This window comes from Ranitomeya variabilis, chromosome 5, assembly GCF_051348905.1.
Source record: "Ranitomeya variabilis isolate aRanVar5 chromosome 5, aRanVar5.hap1, whole genome shotgun sequence".
Taxonomy (NCBI): domain Eukaryota; kingdom Metazoa; phylum Chordata; class Amphibia; order Anura; family Dendrobatidae; genus Ranitomeya; species Ranitomeya variabilis.
Window position 1 is genome coordinate 115,507,249 of NC_135236.1, and position 25,355 is coordinate 115,532,603.

Consider the following 25,355-nt stretch of genomic DNA (forward strand, 5'->3'; position numbering starts at 1 on the left):
ATGCGAGGAAGATCCAGTAAGTTACCTGTTGATCTAGACATGGGAGTCCTAACCCCGGAAGATACCTCGCCAGATGCAGACTGGGATACAGAAAGGCAGCAAAGGTATTGCAAAGTACAGGAATGCGTGGAAAGAATTATTTAAAATTATTTAACACAGTCTTGAGAAAAATTTTTTTGCAAAAAAACGTCAAATGCAATAATAAATACACACTACTACTTGAATAAAGAGTAGAAAAGACGATATAGCAAATTCTTACAATGTTATAAGTTTATTGAAACATAGAGCAAGCTTTAGCGAAACGGCGCTGTCGGGGTGAGAGCACACGCACAATTTTGGACCGTTTACATTCATTCACAGTCAGGTATGGTCACATTCTTTTTCTTTTGCGCTGGTTCTCCACTTAGTAACCAGATCTGTGGCTTTGTAATTTTGATGTAGGGATTTCCATATTAATTATCCCTTTTTTGTATTGGCACACTTGTGCATTATGCGTCTGCACTGAGCACTCAGCACCTTTCAATTATCAGTTGGTTACATGCATTGTGTGATTCCTTTGATTACGGTTCACCATTTATCATGTGGAGAGCGTTCATTATATTACCTTTCATGAAATGATCAGTGCTGTTTATTATTTATTATTTTTGTGCACACATATTTATTCTGATTCAGTATTTTGTGCAAAGATAGATTATTTATTCTTTTGCTATTCAGTTATTCACTGTATCTGATAGCTTGCATTAGCATTGTTCATTTATGTGGGTACATTCAGTTTCATGTACTTGTAGTATGCACTGGACACTTTATTAGCATTTGCTAGTCGGCACTTTTTGTAGCATTGTTTTGCACATATAATTATCATGTCAGGCTGATCATATCTGTCTGTGCATGAAAGCATTATTATTTATGGCACTAATTTTCTAATCATACCTGGTCTCTAAATATTCATCTGGCACTGTCCATAGGTCTCTGTTTGTGTGTTCTTCTTTTGTATGGTTCTTATAGCTTGTTTGGTATTTTTACATGCGTGGAAAGAAGTCTAGCCCAAGCCAGACAAAAACAAGAAAGGGACTACAATCAGCATGCTCCTGCAATTCCCTTGTCACCGGGTGAACAAGTACTCAAACGGAAGAGGAGATTACACAAACTTGACGACCAATGGGAAGTGGAACCATATACCATCCTGCCATCCGACTTTGACAATACAAAGGTCTGTCTCATTAGCAAAGATAGAGGAGAAACCTCAAGAGCAATATCCAGAGACCACCTCAAAATATGCCCTGCTAAGTTGAGAGATAGGGAAACAGATCCAGGAACATCTCCCCCCGTAGAAGAGGAGAAGATGATACACACTGTTCTTGGAGACTTTCCCCAGTCTTGGACTCAAATAAATCAGGCCATCGTGGTACCTGTTTTGACGTTTCGTCAGCTGAACCCGCCGGAACCAAATGTGATGCCAGATCATCTGGAGCCAAAAGAGACTCTGCACCAACAGATTCCAATAGCCGACGTGATCCCAGCCGTAACTCAGCCACAGCAAACTCCAACAGAGGATGCCATGCCAACAGTTGAATCGGCAAGTCCACTCTTGGCTATCGGTGAATCTGCCATGCCCACAATTAGTAGCAGCAGTCCTGAGAACTCCAACATACCAGTGCTACCTAGACTCACTAGAAGTGTAGCCAAAAGACAGTGCACTACACTAGCGATAGCAAGCACAGTGGACCCTGTTAGGTCACTAGCAACCCCTGCATTGCGGAGGTCTACACGTAGCACTAAAAATCAGACCCCAATTCGCTACAAAACTTGGAAATATTAACAGTTGCTGCTGTTTGGTTGAAAATGTTTGTATATATATCTTTGTTACAGATTTAAAATGGACAATGGAGTAATGGACAGTGAATTGCTCCAAAACTTTCATTATACTTTTAAAAGGGATCCCTTTGTTTACCCGGGATCCCTGCTGTTTCAAGTTTGCACTCACTGAACTGGGAGTCATGAACTGTGCATGACCGAGACTTTCGCAACGTTCAAGTGTCCTCACCTCCCACAAAGGGAAGCACTGTTAAATTAATTTGTTTTAAAGCATTTCAAAATTTTGTATGTCTCTTTGCTAATGTATTGTTGTTCTTCTTTTCCCAGTCCCAGAGTACTGAATTTAACAGGGGGGGAGTGCGGCGCCCCAGTGTCCTGGTCATCACAGTGATGTCATTATCCTTTCAGGGGCGAAGTGATGTCCTGTCTGAAGGCAATGAAAGACAACCACATTCAGGTATTACACACATGCAACATGTTCACACTCCAGACCAGAAGGGGGAGCTCTAAGCCTGTTTAGGGTGAACTCCCCTATTTACATCCTGATTTGGAGAAAAAGAGTTCAGTTCCTGTCAGGCAGAGAGAAGGAGAGGAGCTCTGCTGGCATGATGTGCTGCAACTCCTGGGAAAAAACACTAAAAGGTGAATATACTGCAGATAGTGTGCAGAAAAGCGGAGCATAGGAGAGAAATACCAGAGGGAGAACAGCCAGGAACAAGCTGCTCCTTTCTGACGCGCAGAAGCCGGTAGCCAGATACACTGAGGGAGTAACTGTCTCCAAGCCTTGCTCCAGAGACCGGCAGGACAGTCAATTCCAAGTTGGCTGCCCGACCTTAATACCTAAGAAGACACGGAGGCAAATTGTGGGAGAGGGGCGTCTCTAGGGTCCCTATAAATAAGCTCCAGGCCTACCCAGTCATACGGGTTGTCCTATCCATACCATCTGGGGAACAGAGAGAGAGAGAACATCAGAAATATCCACGAAAGTTGTGAGGACTATCCCGTGGTGCTCAGCAGGGAGGTACAACACACAGGCGCTAGCAGGAAGGCTGCTGATTTCCACCTGGATAAGGGGACTCTGGAATTGCCTTCAGACCAACCGGACCCTGCCTGCCCTGTCATCTGGCGCTCTGGGCTGAGGATACCATCTGAAGTCTTCAGTAAACAAGGCAAAAGACTGCAAACCTGTCTCCTCATTCTTTATTGCACCTTGCCCATATATAAACTCTTTTACTGGACACCCCTGAGGGCCACGGACCGGGTCAGCCACCGTGACATCCCCCGAACCACAGGACCCGGTGCCGAGTACCCCATTGCCCTACTTAGGGGGCGCTCCATCCAGAGTAACTCTGTTGCCTCATTTAGTGAATGCATCCATCGGGGGGTTCATCTGAATCACGTCACTCAGAGATTTAGATTGAAACTCCAAAGTAAGTGTTCAGCTCAGAGCGCTGGATTACTGTGATCATAAATGTTATGTAAAATGTTCCCAATGTAAGCTTCAACTCAATCCACGAAAAAGCAAGTCCCCACTCAGATCTATCACGTCCACGTTACTGGTAGTACAAAGGCTCTGGAAAAGCTAAATGGCTCCTCGCCCCCAAAATAAATTCTGCAAATTCTCAGCTCCCAAATCCAAATACCCCCCTCACTTCTGAGCCCCAGTGTGCCTAAAACTCCTTTTAACACCCTCATGTTTGGCATTTCTGAAGGGATGAAAGCCCGCCTAACTTACGAGGGCGTGTCTCCAGAAGCATGAGCTGGGAATAATGTACTGGGCACTACAACGTACTGGTTACTACAGCGTACTAGTCAATACAATGGGAGTTTGCAATTTTCAATCAGAAGCATCCACTGTTGCTCATTTCTAGAAAACGCCCATGGAGTCAAAATCATCACCACATCTGTAGATTAATTCCCAACTGGTTATAATTTCCAAAATGGGGTCACTTGAGAGGGGCTCTGTATGGAATCCGCAAACTATTGTAGGAAAATCAACGTCGGAAGCAGAGCTCTGATGGATTTGTTTCAGCTTCTGCAGATCAGCTAGCTAAATGAAGGACTTCAGCAAGTTTCACAAATCCATGTTTCAAGTTACAAGTTTGGGCTATGAAGATACCTGTGCCCTCCGTTCTGCTAATGAGCTGAGGTTAACATCCTCAATAATCAGAACCTCCCACTCCCATCTCCAAGACTTTTCACGTGCTGCCCCATTTTTTTGGAATGCACTATCCAGGGAAATTCTATTAATCCCCAATACCCACAGTTTTAAGCGTGCACTAAAAACACTTTTCTTCAGACTGGCCTACCACCTCAACACATTAATCTAACTATCCCTGTGTTGCCCATTCAAAATTTTCACCATAACCAGGTTCCTGGCATTATGTTGTCATACGCTTTATGCATTTAGTAGCCCTCTGTCTCTGTACTGTTACATATTCTGGCTGATAACATTATTTATTACATGAACACCCGATTTCCAACATTATGGCTGGTCTGAACAGCAAAAACAATTGTTACCATCCACCTTTTGTGTCTCCCTATTTCCTCAGATTGTAAGCTTGCGAGCAGGGCCCTCATTCCTCTTGGTGTCTGTTGATCTATGTGCTTATTGTTATGTTGTAATATCAATTGTACTAGTCCCCTCTAAAATGTAAAGTGCTGAGGAATATGTTGGCGCTATAGAAATAAAATCATTATTATTATTATAATTATTATTATTATTATTATTGTACCTCGATCAGCCTTGGATCTCTTGAAAAGAACTTGACAGCCTCATAAGCATAAATGAAGGCTGGTTCTTGCATTACAGTCCATTCGCAGGTTGTGAAACATGAATGGGTGAACCTGACCTTACAGATGAAGTGATGGCCGGGGGACCACCACGGTGCATGAAGACTACTGTACACAAGATGAGGTGCAAACAACAAAGGGTAGATTTATTGGAAGGCAAGGGTTGAAGTGAATGAGGAAGATGCAAACAGGGGTATACAATGGCAACAGACAGTTTACAAGCGTTATAAACGTTATTTTTCCTGTAAAATAGCACGGTGCTCCAAATATTACAGACTCAAAATATGTCTAACCAGCAAATGTAAACAATAAACAGGTGATGATGCTACTCTATGTATAACCTCCCTGGCCTTTACTAATCAGGCCACACGGCTCCTGTGTACTGACTATTGAAGCCTACACTGGGCCTTGACAGGTGCACCAAACAGGAACAAACTCACAGTGATGTTGAAGAATCAGATCCAGTCTCAGGGGGGCCCCAGCAGTCTAATATGGTGGTGCGCACGGCTTTCTGTCACCTCTGTGAAGCGTGGTCTTCTCCTTGCTTCTGGATCCTAGGGATGCTCCTGGAAACTGTAAATCCCTTCCTCTGTATCTTCGTGGCTCTCTTGCAGCTATATCAGGACACACTTCCTCTCGTTTTCAGCTATCAGCACAAAAAGTCCTCTCTGCGGCAACCTCAGCTCACACACGCTGCTCCAGCTCCACACCTGCACTCTGCCAGACTAGTTCATCACACCGACTATTGCAGGGGAGAAGCAGAACATTCCATCACACCAGACAAGGGGGTGCAGCCTCTTAAAGTGACAGCATGTTCCTTACTTTCCATAACAGCACCACCCTCTTACATGCCTCCTGTTATGACCTGGTGGGTACGGAGCGGTACTGAGATGACCTGGTGGGCAAAACCAATCATGGACTCGTTAAGGAGCAGCACTGAAATGACCTGGTGGGTAAAACAAAAATAGGACTAGCTCTGAGGAGGTGGTATCTTTACTGACAACAATCCCTACTCCTAACACCAACACTAGAAATAGCTGTGGAGCGTTCCTATCTCTGCCTAGACGCCTCGGCACAGCCTAAGAACTAGCTACCCCTGAAGATGAAAACGGAAAGCTATCTCACCTCAGAGAAACCCCCAAAGGAAGATAGCTCCCCACAAATATTGATGGTGAGTGGAGAGGGAAAATGACAAACTCAGAAATGAAACTAGATTTTTTAGCAAAGGAGGCCAATACTATCTAAATAGACAGAGATAGAAAAGGCTACTGTGCGGTCAGTATAAAAACTAAAAGTCCACGCAGAGTTTACAAACATAACCACCACACCGACTCACGGTGTGGAGGGGCAAATCTGCGACCCCAGAGCTTCCAACTAGCCGGAATATTTCATAATGACAAGCTGGACAAAAGAGACATAAATTGAACTGAACAGAAGGTCATAAGCAGGGAAACACCCAAAAAGTAGCTGACTTATCTTAAGCTGAAAATGGACTGGCCAACAGAGAACTTCCAGGAAAGGACTAAATCCACAGGAAATACATTGACAGCTGGCATCCACTAAAGCCAAAAGCCCAGTTAAATAACAAGGCCAGGAAACCGATTAGTGAACGCAGCTGCTAAGTTCCACTTGAAACCACCAGAGGGAGCCCAAGAGCAGAACTCCCAAAAATACCATTCGCAACCACAGGATGGAGCCCAAGAACGGAATTCACAACAGTACCCCCCCCCCTTGAGGAGGGGTCACCGAACCCTCACCAGAGCCCCCAGGCCGATCGGGACGAGCCAAATGAAAAGCACGTACCAAATCGGCAGCATGGACATCGGAGGCAAAAACCCAAGAGTTATCCTCCTGGCCATAACCCTTCCACTTGACCAGATACTGAAGTTTCCGCCTTGAACGACGAGAATCCAAAATCTTCTCCACCACATATTCCAGCTCCCCCTCAACCAACACCGGAGCAGGAGGGTCAACGGAAGGAACCATGGGCACCACATATCTCCGCAACAAAGATCTATGGAACACATTATGAATGGAAAACGAAGCTGGAAGGGCCAAACGAAAAGACACCGGATTGATAATTTCCGAAATCCTATAAGGACCAATAAAACGAGGTTTGAACTTAGGGGAAGAGACCTTCATAGGAACATGACGAGAAGACAACCAGACCAAATCCCCAACTTGAAGCCAGGGACCAACGCACCGACGGCGGTTAGCAAAACGTTGAGCCTTTTCCTGAGACAATGTCAAATTGTCTACCACATGAGTCCAAATCCGCTGCAACCTGTCCACCACAGAATCCACCCCAGGACAGTCCGAAGGCTCAACCTGCCCTGAAGAAAAATGAGGATGAAAACCGAAATTGCAAAAAAAAGGCGAAACCAAAGTAGCCGAACTAGCCCGATTATTAAGGGCAAACTCGGCCAACGGCAAGAAGGTAACCCAATCATCCTGATCAGCAGACACAAAGCATCTCAAGTAGGTTTCCAAGGTCTGATTGGTTCGCTCCGTCTGTCCATTTGTCTGAGGGTGAAACACCGAAGAAAAAGACAAATTAATGCCCATTCTACCACAAAAGGACCGCCAAAACCTAGAAACAAACTGGGTACCTCTGTCAGACACAATATTCTCCGGAATACCATGCAAACGAACCACATGCTGGAAAAACAAAGGAACCAAATCAGAGGAGGAAGGCAACTTAGGCAAAGGTACCAAATGGACCATTTTAGAAAACTGGTCACAAACCACCCAGATGACAGACATCTTCTGAGACACAGGAAGATCGGAAATAAAATCCATGGAAATATGCATCCAGGGCCTCTCAGGGATAGGCAAGGGCAAAAGCAACCCACTAGCACGAGAACAGCAGGGCTTAGCCCGAGCACAAATCCCACAGGACTGCACGAAGGAACGCACATCCCGTGACAAAGAAGGCCACCAAAAGGACCTGGCAACCAAATCTCTGGTTCCAAAGATCCCAGGATGACCAGCCAACACCGAACAATGGATCTCAGAAATCACCTTATTAGTCCATCTATCAGGAACAAACAATTTCCCCACAGGACAGCGGTCGGGTCTATCAGCCTGAAACTCCTGAAGCACCCGCCGCAAATCAGGGGAGATAGCAGAAAGAATCACCCCCTCCTTGAGAATACCAGCCGGCTCATGGACTCCAGGAGAATCAGGCAAAAAACTCCTAGACAAGGCATCAGCTTTCACATTCTTAGATCCCGGAAGATACGAGACCACAGAATCAAAACGGGAGAAAAACAAAGACCACCGAGCCTGTCTAGGATTCAAGCGCTTGGCCAACTCAAGGTAAATCAGATTCTTATGGTCGGTCAAGACCACAACACGATGCTTGGCTCCCTCAAGCCAATGTCGTCACTCCTCGAATGCCCACTTCATAGCCAACAACTCCCGATTGCCGACATCATAATTACGCTCAGCAGGCGAAAACTTTCTGGAGAAGAAAGCACACGGCTTCAACACAGAGCCATCAGAGCTTCTCTGAGACAGAACAGCTCCTGCCCCAATCTCAGAAGCGTCAACCTCAACCTGAAAAGGGAGAGAAACATCTGGCTGACGCAACACAGGGGCAGAAGTAAAACGACGCTTAAGCTCTTGAAAGGCCTCCACAGCCGCAGAGGACCAATTCACCACATCTGCACCTTTCTTGGTCAAATCGGTCAGAGGTTTAACCACAGTAGAAAAATAAGCAATGAAGCGGCGATAAAAATTAGCAAAGCCCAAAAATTTCTGAAGGATCTTCACAGATGTGGGCTGAGTCCAATCATAAATAGCCTGGACCTTAACAGGGTCCATTTCAATAGCCGAGGGAGAAAAAATGAACCCCAGAAAAGAAACCTTCTGAACTCCAAAAAGGCACTTAGACCCCTTAACAAACAGTGTATTAGCACGAAGAATCTGAAATACCATCCTGACCTGCTTCACATGAGTCTCCCAATCATCGGAAAAAAACTAAATATCATCCAAATATACAATCATAAATTTATCCAAATACTCCCGTAAAATATCATGCATAAAGGACTGAAACACAGATGGAGCATTGGAGAGCCCGAAAGGCATCACAAGATATTCAAAATGGCCTTCGGGCGTATTAAATGCTGTTTTCCATTCATCACCCTGTTTGATGCGGACCAGATTATACGCCCCTCGAAGGTCAATCTTGGTAAACCAGCTAGCCCCTTTGATCCGAGCAAACAAATCACAAAGCAAAGGCAAAGGGTACTGGAATTTGACCGTGATCTTATTGAGAAGGTGATAATCTATACAGGGCCTCAAGGAGCCATCCTTCTTGGCAACAAAAAAGAACCCCGCTCCCAACGGTGACAAAGACGGGCGAATATGCCCCTTCTCCAAGGACTCTTTTACATAAGTCCGCATAGCGGTATGCTCTGGCACAGACAGATTGAAAAGTCGACCCTTAGGGAACTTACAGCCAGGAATCAAATTAATAGCGCAATCACAGTCCCTATGAGGAGGCAGAGGACTGAATTTAGGATCCTCAAATATATCCGGGAAATCTGACAAAAACTCAGGAACCTCAGAAGAAGGGGACGAGGAAATTGACATCAGAGGAATGTCACTATGTATCCCCTGACAACCCCAACTAGTAACGGACATAGATTTCCAATCCAGCACTGGATTATGTACCTGCAACCATGGAAACCCCAGCACAACCACATCATGCAAATTATGCAACACCAAAAAGCGAATATTTTCCTGATGTGCTGGAGCCATGTTCATGGCTAACTGTGTCCAGTACTGAGGTTTATTCTTGGCCAATGGCGTAGCATCAATCCCCCTCAAGGGAATAGGACTCTGCAACGGCTCCAAGGAAAAACCACAGCGCTTGGCAAATTCCAGGTCCATTAAGTTCAGGGCAGCGCCAGAATCCACAAATGCCATTACAGAAAAGGACGACAATGAGCAAATCAGGACAATAGACAAGAGAAATTTAGGCTGTAAAGTACTGATGGTAACCGACTTAGCAACCCTCTTAGTTCGCTTCGGGCAGTCAGAGATAGCATGAGTAGCATCACCACAGTAAAAACCCAGCCCATTCTGACGTCTAAACTCCTGCCGTTCTGCTCACGTCAAAACTCTATCGCATTGCATAGGCTCAGAACTCTGCCCAGAGGACACCGCCATATGGTGCACCACCTTACGTTCACGTAAGCGCCGATCAATCTGAATGGCCAGAGACATTGATTCGTTCAAACCAGCAGGCGTGGGAAACCCCACCATAACATCTTTAAGAGCTTCAGAAAGACCCTTTCTGGAAATAGCCGCCAGGGCATCCTCATTCCATTTTGTAAGCACAGACCACTTTCTAAATTTCTGACAATATATCTCTACTGCTTCCTGACCCTGACACAGAGCCAGCAAAAATTTTTCTGCCTGATCCACAGAATTGTGTTCGTCATAAAGCAGTCCAAGTGCTTGAAAAAACGAATCTATATTGAGCAATGCAGGATTCCCTGGCTCAAGGGAGAATGCCCAGTCCTGCGGGTCGCCACGCAACAGAGAAATAACAATCTTCACCTGCTGAATGGGGTCACTAGAGGAACGGGGTCTCAGAGCAAAAAATAATCTGCAATTATTTTTAAAATTCAAAAACCTAGATCTATCCCCAGAAAACAAATCAGGAATAGGAATTCTAGACTCAGAAACAGGAGTTTGAACAACATAGTCTTGGATACTCTGTACCCTTGCAGCGAGATGATCAACACGCGCAGACAGACCCTGAACCTCCATATCAGCACCAAACTCCTGCACCATCCAAAAATCAAGGGGAAAAAAAGGACAAAACAAGCAACACAAAAAAAAATGACTCAGAACTTTCTCTTCCCTCTTTTGAGATGCATTTAACACATTGTGGGCCAGCTGTACTGTTATGACCTGGTGGGTACGGAGCGGTACTGAGATGACCTGGTGGGCAAAACCAATCATGGACTCGCTAAGGAGCAGCACTGAAATGACCTGGTGGGTAAAACAAAAATAGGACTAGCTCTGAGGAGGTGGTAACTTTACTGACCGCAATCCCTACTCCTAACACCAACACTAGAAATAGCCGTGGAGCGTTCCTATCTCTGCCTAGACGCCTCGGCACAGCCTACTCTGCCTAGACGCCTCGGCACAGCCTAAGAACTAGCTACCCCTGAAGATGAAAACGGAAAGCTATCTCGCCTCAGAGAAACCCCCAAAGGAAGATAGCCCCCCACAAATATTGACGGTGAGTGGAGAGGGAAAATGACAAACTCAGAAATGAAACTAGATTTTTTAGCAAAGGAGGCCAATACTATCTAAATAGACAGAGATAGAAAAGGCTACTGTGCGGACAGTATAAAAACTAAAAGTCCACGCAGAGTTTACAAAAATAACCACCACACCGACTCACGGTGTGGAGGGGCAAATCTGCGACACCAGAGCTTCCAACTAGCCGGAATATTTCATAATGACAAGCTGGACAAAAGAGACATAAATTGAACTGAACAGAAGGTCATAAGCAGGGAAACACCCAAAAAGTAGCAGACTTATCTTAAGCTGAAAATGGACTGGCCAACAGAGAACTTCCAGGAAAGGACTAAATCCACAGGAAATACATTGACAGCTGGCATCCACTGAAGCCAAAAGCCCAGTTAAATAACAAGGCCAGGAAACCGATTAGTGAACGCAGCTGCTAAGTTCCACTTGAAACCACCAGAGGGAGCCCAAGAGCAGAACTCCCAAAAATACCATTCGCAACCACAGGATGGAGCCCAAGAACGGAATTCACAACAGCCTCCCTTCTTAATGATTGTCGTCCTAGGCCATCACAACATCAGGGTCAAAGTGTAATGGAGGAGCGTTCAATGCGGAAACAGCACCTATAGAGGAGGCAATAAAGTTGTAAAAACAGACAGAGCACACTGTTCTACATACTGGACTGGTGGAACCCCTGCATTAGACCTCTGGGATCTCCAAAGCTCTTGGCTTTCAGGCAAGGCTTGACTATCTTCCAGAGGAACACTTGTTGCAGGAGACATTGTGAGCTCTTGTCTGGTCTCATCCTCACATGGCGGTACTGGTACATCCATGGGATTACCGTCTCTGTGCGGCTGAGGACCCCCTACTGTGTCAGGGATGGTCCACCACTCATCATCGATTTCACCATCAGGCATGACAGATTCAGGAAGTGGAGTAGCACCTTCAGGTGACAATAGCGTAGAACAGACCTCAGACCGGCAAGGCCGCAGCATATTTCTGTGAAGTACTCTAGGGGCGGATGCCCCAGTCTCAGTCTGTACCTTGTAGACAGGGCCGTAGGCATACACTCGCTCGATAACTTTGTACGGCTGTACTTCCCATCTCTCACTTAGTTTTCCCTTGGGGCGTTTCTCTCTGACTAACACTCGGTCTCCAGGTTGGAGGGGTAACTCTTGAGTTGGTTTGCGGCCCGTATGTTCTTTTTCTTGCAGCTGCTGACTCGCCAACCGCCGTATCGTTTGCAAACATTGCCGATGCTCTTTCACCCATGAGGTGACAGTTCACTCCATCAGCTCCTCTAGCTGTTCCAAATTCAGCTCAATGATCTCTCGTCCAGCTCTTCCAAACAACAGTAGATAGGGGGTATAACCCATGGTGGAGTGGACCCGATTGTTGTAGGTCCAGACTAATTCCGGCAGATAGTCTGGCCAACATGCCTTCTTATCCTTCTCCAACGTTCTCAGCATTTGAAGTAAGGTTCAGTTGAAGCATTCACAAGCTCCGTTGCCTTGAGGGTGGTAAGGGGTGGTCCGGGACCGCTCGATGCCATACATACGATACAATTCTTCCATCACCTTGCCTTGGAAACATGCACCTTGGTCGGAGTGGATGCACTTTGGGCACCCATACACCCGGATGAAGTCTTGACAGATGGCTTGTGCTGCCGATTCTGCAGTCTGATCTCTAGTCGGAGTGACTACTGTGAACATAGAGAAATGATCGGTCATCACCAAACAGTATTGCAGCCCCCGAGCCGAGTGTCCCACGAGGAGATTGTCGATCATCAAGACTTCTAGCGGTTCCTTAGTTTGTATGGTTTGGATTGGTGCCCTCTGTTCGGTACTCTTAATGAGGTCACATACTCGACATTTCCGGCAAACCTCTTCCACCACAAACTCCAACTGGGAGCAATACACATACCGCTGTAACCATTGGTAGGTCTTTGTGGGGCCGAAGTGTGCTCCAATTTCGTGGGCTTCTTTAGCTACTTCTTGAGCCATTCTTCCTGGGATGACCACTTGCCACCTTACTTCCATATCTTTTGTCTGTTGCCTCTTACGATATAGCACTGACTCTCGCACTTCCAGTCTATCCCACTGGTGTAACACACTCCTCATTTTAAAGTCCAGATCATCTCTCTCTTGTTTGCCAGGCTTCTGCTTTTGAGTTACCCACCATTGCATCTGTCTCAGCCCTTCGTCTTCATCCTGAACATGTCCCCATTCCTCATTGGTCCTCCCCAGGGACCGAGGGAATGCGCAGGCCTCCCTTCTTGACTGGGCCACAACCATTTTGGGCTTAAACTTATGAAAGTCTGGGGTTTCTTCCTCTTCGAGTTGCTCATCAAGATCTAGCACTGGAGTCTCCACAGTCACTCTTGACAGCCCATCAGCATTTGCGTTTTCGGTAGCAGAGTGATAACGGATGGTAAAGTCGAACTTGGCTAGGAGAGAACCCACCGTTGTTCCAAGGCCCCCAATTTAGCATTCTCAAGGTGGGCCAGGGGATTATTGTCTGTTCAAACTTGAACCTTGGTACCTGTCAGGAAGCCTGCAAACTTTTCTGTCATGGCCCACACCAGGGCCAGGAGCTCTCACCAGAAGGAGCTGTAATTGTGAGGGTTTCTTTTACTGTCTCGCAGGGACCTGCTAGCATACCCGATGACTCTCTCATGTACATCCTGTATCTGAGAAAGTACTGCACCGAGTCCATGAAGGCTACCATCTGTGTACAATAGGAATGGTTGATCGAAGTCTGCGTAGGCCAAAATCGAGGCTGAGGTAAGGGCATTCTTTATAGCCTGGAAGGCCTCATCTTGTCCCTGTGCCCAGGGGATGCGCTGGGTCTTCGGCACTCCAGCGGTCCCCCTCAACAACTCATTAAGAGGACCCGCCACTAGTGTTGAGCGATACCTTCCGATATTTGAAAGTATCGGTATCGGATTGGATCGGCCGATATCCAAAAAATATCGGATATCGCCGATACCGATACCCGATACCAATACAAGTCAATGGGACACAAATATCGGAACATAATAGGGAGCAATCCGGGATGGTTCCCAGGGTGTGAAGGAGAGGAAACTCTCCTTCAGGCCCCAGGATCCATATTCATGTAAAAAATAAAGAATAAAAATTAAAAATGTGGATATACTCACCCTCGGACGGCCCCTGGCTGTCACCGCTGCAAGCGTCTGCCTCCGTTTCTAAGAATGCAGAGTGAAGGACCTTCGATGACGTCGCGGTCACGTGAGCGGTCACATGAGCGGTCACGTGACGAATCACAAGACCCCAACGTCATCGCAGGGCCTACACTCACTGCATTCTTAGGAGCAGAGGCTGCCGGTTGCACCGCTGAGAGCCAGGGGCCATCGGTGGGTGAGTATATCCATATTTTTTATTTTTATTCTTTATTTTTTACATGAATATGGATCCTGATTCCGATTTCCGATAACGCAAAAATATCGGAACTCAGTATCGGAACTCCGATACAGCGAATATTGGCCGATACCCGATATTTGCAGTATTGGAATGCTCAACACTACCCGCCACCTTCGCGAAGTCTTTAACAAACCGGAGGTAGTACCCAGCGAGTCCCAGGAAGGCCTGGAGTTCTCTCACTGTTCGAGGGACTGGCCACTTCTGAATAGCAGCCACTTTTTCTGGCGAGGGTAGAACTCCATCTTGTGACAATATGTGGCCCAGGTACTCGATCTCTCTCTTGAAGAGGTGGCACCCCTTTGGCTTCACCTTCAGGTTAAGAGCCCGCAGTCTTCCAAGTACCTGTCCAAGCCGGGCAAGGTGTTCTTCGAATGAGGCCAAAAACACAATGATGTCATCCAGATAGATCAGGGTAGCCTCAAAATTTAAGTCTCCCAAACACTTTTCCATCAGCCGTTGAAATGTGCCTGGAGCATTGGAGAGCCCGAAGGGCATCCAGTTAAACTAGAACAGCCCCATAGGGAGGATGAAGGCAGTTTTCTCTTTGTCTTTATCTGCCACGGCTACTTGCCAGTATCCGCTTCCTAGGTCCAGGGTGGAGAAGTACTTGGCTTTCCCCAACGCTGTCAAGGATTCCTCGATGCGGGGCAACGGATACGAGTCTCGAACAGTGCAGGCATTGAGTTCCTGTAATCTACACAGAACCAGATGGTCCCATCCTTTTTCTTGATGAGGACCACCGGGGCTGCCCAAGGGCTCTGACTACTCTGCACCACTCCTGAATCCAGCATCTGCCTCAGTAATGTTTTCACCTCTTGATACATCTTGGGTGGGATCTGCCTGTATCGTTCTCGAATTGGACGAGCTTCCCCAGTTGGTATCTCATGCGTGATGGCTTCAGTACAGCCGAAATCTTTGGCGTGACGGGCGAATGTGGCCTGATTTTCCCACAGCATAGTTTCTATTGCTTTCACATGCTCAGGGCCCAGAGCCTTCACATCCACTTCCATTTGATCAAGGATGACCCGTCCACTCCACTCCGGGGATGGCGTCTCTTTGTTCCCTGCAGCAACTGCTAGGGTCCACCCCGCACCTTCTTTCAGTGATAAAGACATCTCCTTCTGACTCACCACTTCACCCTTATGTAGATACACCAGGGCCAGATCTGTCCCTCGTGGCAAGGTGACCTCCCTGGGGCCCACATTCAAAGCTCTTATGGGGACATGTCCTCGCTGGACCACAGCTATCGTACGAGCTATCATGACTTCTTGATCCACTCCTCTGCCTACCACAGGCTGAACAACCACTTCCAACTTGTCAAGGTTGCGGTGAGTCCCCACTGGAAGGTATACTATAGTTTCTCGCTCGGGAGGTAGGACTACAGGTTCTTTGCCAGGGGCCCTGATGACCCCTACCGTCTGATAAGATGGCACACTCTTCTGCGTCCCACAGACATGGATCAGTCATTAAAGGGCTTCTTGAGTAGGTTTATGGGTAGTAGCCTTCTTCCAATATCCAGGTCCCCATTTGGTAAACATAATCTGATCGAGTTCACGTAGGATATTCATTCCCAGTACTACAGGCACATCTTCCTTGATAGGCTCAGGGACTAGCAGGATCACTTTTCTCCCAACTTCCTGCCCACAGATTTGAATATTCATCCACACGACCCCTGTGATGGGATCGGTGGTTGGTTGGCAGCAAACAACCGGATCAATGTCTCTTTTTCTGGCTTGGCCAGGTCCTGGAAATGCTGCTTGAAATACGCTTCTGGCATCGTTGTCACTTGTGACCCAGTATCTATCAGGCAATCCACTAGAACTCCTTCAAATTCAGCACGTAGGATGGGGCTCCCAGCAATCAAGTGTTCTTTATGATATGGAGCGGCCTCTCTTCTCGCCTCCCCCGCAGAGTGCTGCACTACTGCAGGGGTTGGTAGTTTAATGGCAGCTTCCACTGGCCTTGAGTATAGTTCCGACAGTCTCTGGCAAGGTGCCCCCATCCTCCACATTCCCAGCATTAGATGCCTCCTCCTCGCTGGGGGGGTACCTCGAGCCTGTCCTCGTGCCTCCGATGCCTGATGGGAGGGGGCTTGCTCCCACTGATCCCTTATCGGTTGGGCTGAAGAATGGTTGCATGAGTACGGTGGGTCAGACTGTTGTAGTTCCCCCACTCTTCACTCCATCTGGGTCAGTTTCTCTTGCACGTTGACAAGGGACCGCTGCAAGTCCTGCACCACCTGGACCAGCACCTCCTGATGGTTTGGGTCCCCTCTGGTATTGGCACCCTGGACACGCATCACCCCAGACGCATAGCTCTCTTCTTTACTTCGGGCCACTGTTTCTGCCAGGATTTGACGAAACGTAAGAGCCGGATCTGCCCAGACCCGTTCTGACAGTGCTTGCCTCAAGGATGTGCTGTGCAGTCCCAGACTGAATTGCTCCCGAAGTATCCGGTCTTTAGAGCCCATGCTGCCAAATCAATCCACCTCCTTTCTCTGCACCTCTGCTAACACTTCTTGCAGTGCTGTTGCATACTGAGAAATTCCTTCTTCTTCCCGCTGCAGCCTAGAAAAAAATTTGGTGTGAAGGTGTCCGGCGCTAGCAGTCTCGCCGTAGATCTCTTCCAGGAACTTCACTAGCAACTTCAGGGGACTGCAGGTGAGTTCTGGTTGTAGGCAGACATTTCTACAGGCTACTCCCTCTAGGGCAGTTAATGCAATGTCCACTTCGAGGTCTGGGCTGATGTTATAAATCTTCAGGGTGCCTTGCAGCTGGGACACCCAGTCGGACAGTGGCATATTCTTGCCGTCAAACTTTGGTAGCACACTAAATATGGTGCCCATAGGGAGTGTCCTTGCAGGGGTTCCACCAATGCCCACAGCATCTCCATTAACATTAGCATTCCTGCCATTGCTGTCTGCTGCCTCCATCTTGGTGACAGTACCCTGCTCGCAGTGCCACTTGAAGTGATGGCCGTGGGACAACCACGGTGCAGGAAGATACTGTACACAAGATGAGGTGCAAACAACAAAGGGTAGATTTATTGGAAGGCAAGGGATGAAGTGAATGAGGAAGATGCAAACAGGGATATACAATGACAACAGACAATTTACAAGAGTTATAAACATTATTTTTCCCATAAAATAGCACGGTGCTCCAACTACTACAGACTCAAAATATGTCTAACCAGCAAATGTAAACAATAACAGGTGATGATGCTACTCTACGTATAACCTCCCTGGCCTTTACTAAGCAGGCCACACGGCTCCCATGCACTGACTATTGAAGCCTACACTGGGCACTGACAGGTGCACCAAACAGGAACAAACTCACGGTGATGTTGAAGAATCAGATCCAGTCCCAGGGGGGCCCCAGCAGTCTAATATGGTGATGCACACGGCTTTCTGTCAGCTCTGTGAAGCGTGGTCTTCTCCTTGCTTCTGGATCCTAGGAATGCTCCTGGAAACTGTAAATCCCTTCCTCTGTATCTTCGTGGCTCTCTTGCAGCTATATCAGGACACAGTTCCTCTCTTTTTCAGCTATCAGCACAAAAAGTCCTCTCTGCGGCAGCCTCAGCTCACACACACTGCTTCAGCTCCACACCTGCACTCTGCCAGACTAGTTCATCACACCGACTATTGTAGGGGAGAAGCAGAACATTCCATCACACCAGACAAGGGGGTGCAGCCTCTTAAAGTGACAGCGTGTTCCTTACTGTCCATAACAGCACCACCCTCTTAGGCTAGTTTCACATTAGTGTTTGTAGCAGCTGCGGAGGGCTGTGGAGTTCCTCCGTGAAGCCCCGCCCCGGCATGCGGCCTGTGTACCTATCTTTAACATTAGGTACGCAGGTCGTGCCACTGTATGCGGATGCTTCCGCATGCGTCGTTTTGACGATGCGGCGACCAGCGTAGAACGCAGCTTGTAGCAATTTCATTTTTTTTCCGCATCGTCAAAACGACGCATGCGGAAGCATCCACATACAGCCACATGACCTGCGTACCTAATGTTAAAGATAGGTACACAGGCCGCATGCCGGCTGCATGCAGAAATAGGCGGAGCTAGCGGCGGAGGTACGGCCGAGGGCGGGCTTCACGGAGGAAGTCTGCAGCCCTCCGCAGCTGCTACAAACACTAGTGTGAAACTAGCCTTACACAGACACCTTCAGAATTTTTAAGAATTATAATTTAGTGGTTTTATTTTGAATACAAGAAGCAAAGGAACAATAGAGAAAAATCAGTGCAAAAGTATATGTAGCAATGAAACTAGTTTCTGATTTCTATCTTTTCCTGATTAATGTGGTGCAGTGAATTTCTGCTGACTACCTTTCCAACATGATGAAGCTCAAGACATGTGCTTTAGCTCTTTACTGCTTCAGCTTTAAAAGTTGAATGGAAATGCATCTTTTTCTGGGCAGATCATGAGCTCCTAAGTGCAATGGATTTTGTCACCTGCCTGCCTTTTTCAGTTATTGATACATTAACCCTGAGAATGTCTCTTGAGTAAATCTTTTGGAGACTGTTTGCATTGTCTAATTCCTTTGCTCTAAATGAATTTTCTCACCTCAGCGCTATGTAACACAACCATGAGTTAGAAAAAACTGTAAAATGAAGAAAGTGACAGAACAGCAACAGGGAGTTAAATAAAATCGTCAGTACCTTCATAGCTAGACACCTATAAAAAAAACAAACTGCTGAGACAGGAACGTTACATTATTTTTTTTGTATTTCTGAAGAGATGGTGTGAGAATAGCTGTGAACACTCCTGGAAATTTCACCTATCAAGTAATATTCCTATTGGGAGAGCGCTTGAGTTATTATTGGGATTTGTGTGTGGGACTAGGCTCAGAACTCCAGAAGATCTTTTAATCACAAAACTAGGTCATCACCATCATAATTTTACAGCTTTTTGAATATGCATACAATGAAGGCCATAAGATTCTGTCTCATGGTGTCCTTCTTCTGTCAACGTCTGCATTATAAATTACAGCTTTCCTAGTATTTATGAATAATATTGATGGGAAGACTCATAAGGGTAAAGAACCTGGACTTTTACTCCTCTGGTAATCCATCTAAAGAATCCTGAGTTTCTTCATCAAGGATGTAATAAAGGTCTACTATGCAGTGAAAGTCAAATATATCTTATCAGCGCAGTGCATGGAGCCAGTTAGCTTAGATTTGCTGCTGTACAGGCTCTATCAAACTTCCAATGCAAGCAATGCTTTTGGGACAAAACACCTCTGAACAGAGTCCAATGAAGTATTCAAAAGATTTCCGAATTGAATCAAACAAGAAAACCCTCTTTGTACCTAAGAGTTGCAGTACTATATAGACATCATGCACTTTTATGAAAGTCTAAGGGTATGTTCCCACGGTCAGTAAACGCTGTGGGTTGGATGCTGCGTACATCTGCAGTGTCCAACCCGCAGCGGCCAGATGTTACAGCAGAGTGGATGGGATTTCAAGAAATCCCATCTCCACTATGCGAGCACCGGCACCCACGGATTACCTGTGGAGACAGACATGCGGCATGTCTTTCCAGAATGCAGCGTGTCAATTTATCTTGCGGAGACGCTCGGTCTCTGCAAGATAAATGTCACCTGTATAATGTATTGGGCGCGGTGTTCCACATGGTTCAATGAACACATGCGGAATCACCTGCGTTCAAAAGCCGGCAGCGATTTGGGCGGAGCGGGCATGTGCTGCATCCAAAGCGCTGCTGATTACTGTCCATGGGGACGTAGCCTTAGTACAACCTGATATAGAGAAAAGGTCTCTTTTTGGCAGCAGAACTTTTTGCAAATTAATTAAGCTTCATAATTCCTAATTGATAACTGCAAATACAAATAATACTTGTCCACAATAGGAAACATCCATGGCACCCACCAAAAAATCTTTAATTCATCTTTATTCCAATCTAATGTGCATAACAGAATTTTCAATGGCAAAACACCACATAGCAGTGGCCAGTGACTGTTTCACATTCTCAGACACTTTCTTAAACCCTAGATTTGAAAAAAGATGAATATATTTCTGTTGAGTTCTGGGGATATATCTTTACTGTGGAGAATTACAGCCTGTATAAAATCCTAGACAGGAAATACAGCAGATATTTTAGGTGATTCAGTGTATTATAGAATGTTAGAGAATGTTTTCTAACATGAGTGGTCTACCAACCTGATGTTTGTGCCACTTTAGTGTGGCTGAGAAAAGCAGGTTGAGCTGTTGCATGAGGTATCAGGGCTCCAAGCACAGCAGGCTTACACAGGTCCCTCATCAATTTCGTAATTTGAACTTAAATTCAAAGCGGTAAAGGCTGGCCCAGATCATGGCTCACAAATAGCCCATGTATGACTGCTGCTGTGCCATTATAAAATTTCTCTTATAGGTCAATTGATGCCACTTTTCCTGATGTCAGCCCCTCATTTTTGGAAATTTTTGGACACCAAGTTGGGTCTCCTTCATGTCTGTTTCCTGAATTTGGCAGGCCTGTCAGAGCAGAAGGTCTACACCTGTCCTTATCCACCTGTTACTGATCAATGTTTCAGCTAGAAATGCTAGTCCAATCCCTGTCTCATGCATCCATGCTGCACAATTATACTATTTGTACTCTGGGTCAATTGATGCCACTTTTCCTGGTGTCTGCTCCAAATTTGAGCTGTTTTGGAAGCTTTTTGGCCCCTTAAGGTGTTCATGCATTTGGTTTTGCCTCCCATTAAATTCAATAGGGTTCGGGTATGTTCGCCAAACCAAACCGAACCTCGATAGATTCGCTCATCTCTAGTTATTTTTACTCTGTCATTAGCATCTGCAAGAATGCTGAAAAGTTCTTCTCTTGAAACATTTTGAAGAGATCTTCTTTGATGAGCTTCAGTGTAAAGATTATTCTCTTCTGAAGACTGCACCTTTTCTCTAACAGAGACACAAACTTGAATTTCTGGCACGTAAAGTTTGTCTTTTCCTCTGGCATGTCTGTAAACATAAAGCACACATTGCAGCATACCATATGGGTAATCTCCTTCTCCATGTTGAACAAAATAAATTGTTGAACTGTTGTAACGCTATTCCCAAAGATCTTCATACTCATGATGACTCTTCACTCTTCCCAGAATGCACCGGAAATATGCAAATTACCTCACTCGAGTTTCAATTCCAATTTTACGACTTCCTTCAAGCAGTTCAATCCAGCCACATCCAAAGATATTTGTGGCGACTAGTCACTATTTCTAGGGTGCACTAGAAATATGCAAATTACCTTCCTTGAGCTTCAATTTCTTATTTGGGCTCCAGGGAATTGGTTCCAGGGTAGTCAGAGTATATGAAAGTTCACAGCTCTGCAATTCAGCAGAGGTATGAAGTGAGAGACCAAAACATGGGACAAATATTTCACAAAGAAAAGTGTTGTATAAATGCAGCAGTGAAGAAGATGAGAGTAAAAGAATACAAAAAATACAGAGATTCAAGTGATTTAGGAAAGTGATAGGAGAGGTGCCAGCAGCATCAGTAATAGACTCAGGGATTGATCAAGAAAATGCAGTATCTGGCATCTGTCTTGCAACATTTGAATTATAATGATACATTTTTTTCATCATTCTCAAGCATTAGAAAGCTGCAAGCCTTCTAGCAGAGCTGGAATCAGAGTGCTACCTTCCTTCTACCCCTTCGTCTACATAAAATCTTATCAGAAGATAGAAATCAACAGCTGCATATCAAATTCTAAGAGAATGGGGCACCTATGGTAGCCCACCCTAAAACAGTTACACCAACTCCAAAAAACACGGCAAATAGGAGAAAAAGGAGCTCCACGGAAAAAGGATGCCCCCATATTAATTAAATAAACACACATCACACAGGATAATACCTAAAAAGTGCAAGCGGACAAGCTTACCCAGGTCTCCCAAGCCTTGTCTGCATCAGCGTTCTCCCATTTAGCTTTGGCAACTGCAAGTGCTGCTGAGCATAGACGTCGGTCTCAGCATCTTCCTCAGGCTCATGCTGTTCGTCTGGTTACTGCTGGCTCTTCAGCCAAGCCAATGGTAACCAGTTATAGGCAGCGATGAGTGAACCCTACTGAGCATGCTTGTGATGTGGTGACGTCTCATTGGTGGTAGGTCGTAAGCTGCTCTGGTCATGTGGCAGCTCCAGATTGGTCCGTGAGCAAGGTCCTATCTGACTGGACATGAGCTGAACATATAAAAGGGTCTCAGAGGTGCACACGGGTGCGCTCGTATCAATCTCTTTATGTGTGTATGGGACATTGCAACAGTGTTACCTTTATCAGCATGTGCTCAGGGTCGGCGGAATGCCATTAGAATTCCGGCACTCTGGAGAGAAGTTTGTTGAGTGCTTTTGCTGACTGTGTGACCACTGTTAGCTTCTTACCCCATGAGCGGGCTTCGTTTCCCTGTGAGGTTAACAGGGATCATATCTAGCGTCATTCCTATTCCGTTTCTGTGTGCAAGTGACACAGCTCTATTGCGAGCATCTATTCCATTACTGTGTGCGAGTGACACAGCCCTATTGCAGAGCATCTATTCCGGTTCTGTGTGCGAGTGACACAGCTTCATTTGCTGTTCACTGAGTGGTGTTTAACTGTGCGCAAGCAATCGCTCGCTGTGTCTTCCGTCATTGTTCACATTAGCACCAGTTTAAGATCTCTGCACGGTGGATCCCAGGTTGCGATTGCACTTTACTATTACATTTTTTTAAGTGCAATCCGCCAACCCTAACACAGTGTGCACACGCCAACCATAGGGATAAAGGCGATGGCTGGTGCATGCGCACTGCTTTGTTGACGTTGTAGTACAATTCTTCAATAAAATGCTGCCAGAGATATACAAACCGTGATATACAGTGTCAGTTTGTTAAAGACATTGTGTTTGCAAATTTGCACACACAGTGACTTCAATAAAAATTGTGCCATAGTGTGGTGTGTGCACACAGTGACTCCAGCGCCACACTGCACAGGCACCGCCTACCCTGGCTTCAGACAGAAGGACGCATCACCCGTTAAATACAATTATGCAAAAAACTGTTTACTCCTTCCTGATTTCCTATTCTTTTGCTTGTTTGTCACACATACATGCTTCAGATCACCAAACAAATGTATATATTAGACAAAGATAACAGAAGTTAAATGAAGGTCTTTATTATTAAAATAAAAAAAAATCCAAATATACAGGGCCCTATGTTCTTTGGATGTTGTTGTGGGGTCTTTTGTGTCCTCATAAATGAATCGTTGCTGTGCTCTTGGGGTAATTTTGGTTGGCTTCACCAATGTTCCATGTTTTCACCATTTGTGGATAATGCTTGTTACTGTGGCTCACTGTTGTCTCAAAGCTTTAGAAATGGCTATACAACCTTTTCCAGACAAATAGATCTGAATTACTTTGATTTGTATTTGTTCTAGAATTTCTTTGGATAATGGCATGATGTCTAGCTTTTGAGGATCTTTTGTTCTTATTCACTTTGTCAGGCAGGTTCTACTTAAGTGATTTCCTGATTGGGAACAGATCCATGGCAGTAATCAGGTCTGGGTGTGGCTATGGAATTTGAACTCAGCTTCCCAAAGATTTGATAAACCACAGTTAATTTATGTTTTAAGGGGGGGATCAATTATTCACACAGGTCCCTGTAGGTTTGGATTTCTTTTCCCCTTAATAATAAAGACCTTCATTTAGAATCTGCATTTTGTGTTTACTTGTGTTATTTTTGTCTAATATTTAAATGTTTGGTGATCTGAAACATTTAAGTGTGACAAACATGAGGAAGAATAGGAAATCAGGAAAGGGGTAAACACTTTTTCACACAGCTGTGTAATATATGTTTTTCTCCTCAATGTATTGAATCGGCCTCCCTCACAGACTGCATAGCTCTCCTTGTTACCAATAGAGAAGCATATGACTAGACATTTCCATCAGCCTCCTAGAGGTGAAAAACACTGCTCATGAAAAAGCTGTTTTTATATTGGAGGAGGCTGATGGAAAGGTATGGTCACATGCTCCTCCCCCAGCAGCCATTTTCAGATCAGGAGAGCTGTGCTGTGAAGAAGGCATTAAGGCCCCTTTCACATTGCATTTGTCCCCACTCAAAGAGGCTGTGTCCGGGCTTAGGTTCAAACCCACAGCAAAACGGTATTTGGATGTATGCTCTGATGGGGGCCATTGACTAAAATGGTGCCGACAGAATCAACATGTGCTTTGACAACCATCGTTTTCAGGCACATACGCCTACATGAGGTGAATACTCCATCTCCAGTAGGAGTATACGCCCGAAAATGATGCACGTCAGCTCACATATTGACTCTGTCGGCACCATTATAGTCATAGGCCTCATCAGCACATATGCCCAAATCCCGTTTTGCAGGTAGTTCGGATGTAAGCCTCAATGGGACCGCTGAACATGGGACAATGTGCAGTGTGAAGGCACCCTAAGAAGTAATGAAGAAGAATCTGGAATAAATAAATATGGGTAAGTGCTACAAAACCATGTCCTCGGCACATCAATTGAATTAAAAACCAGGTGTGCAACTCATTCAATTTACATCACAGACTTCTTTCACAGTGTCCCCTTCCATTCCCCATGCATATTAATGTCAGTCAGTTAAACACTTTTAAGGCATTGCTTTTATGTACAGATTTTCCAACCTTCCTGGGTGTGCCACCATTGCCTACCCATTCACAAGGGTCTTTATTAAATAATTCATCATTTTCATCATTGTTTCCATTATTTTTCTAAAATACAGTGCCTTGCGAAAGTATTCGGCTTCCTGGAACTTTTCAACCTTTTCCCACATATTATGCTTCAAACATGAAGATATCAAATGTAAATTTTTGGTGAAGAATCAACAACAAGTGGAACACAATTGTGAAGTTCAACAAAATTTATTGGTTATTTTAAAATTTTTGTGGAAAATCAAAAACTGAAAAGTGGGGTGTGCAATATTATTTGGTCCCTTTAACTTAATACTTTGTTGCGCCACCTTTTGCAGCTCCAAGTCGCTTGGGGTATGTCTCTATCAGTTTTGTACATCGAGA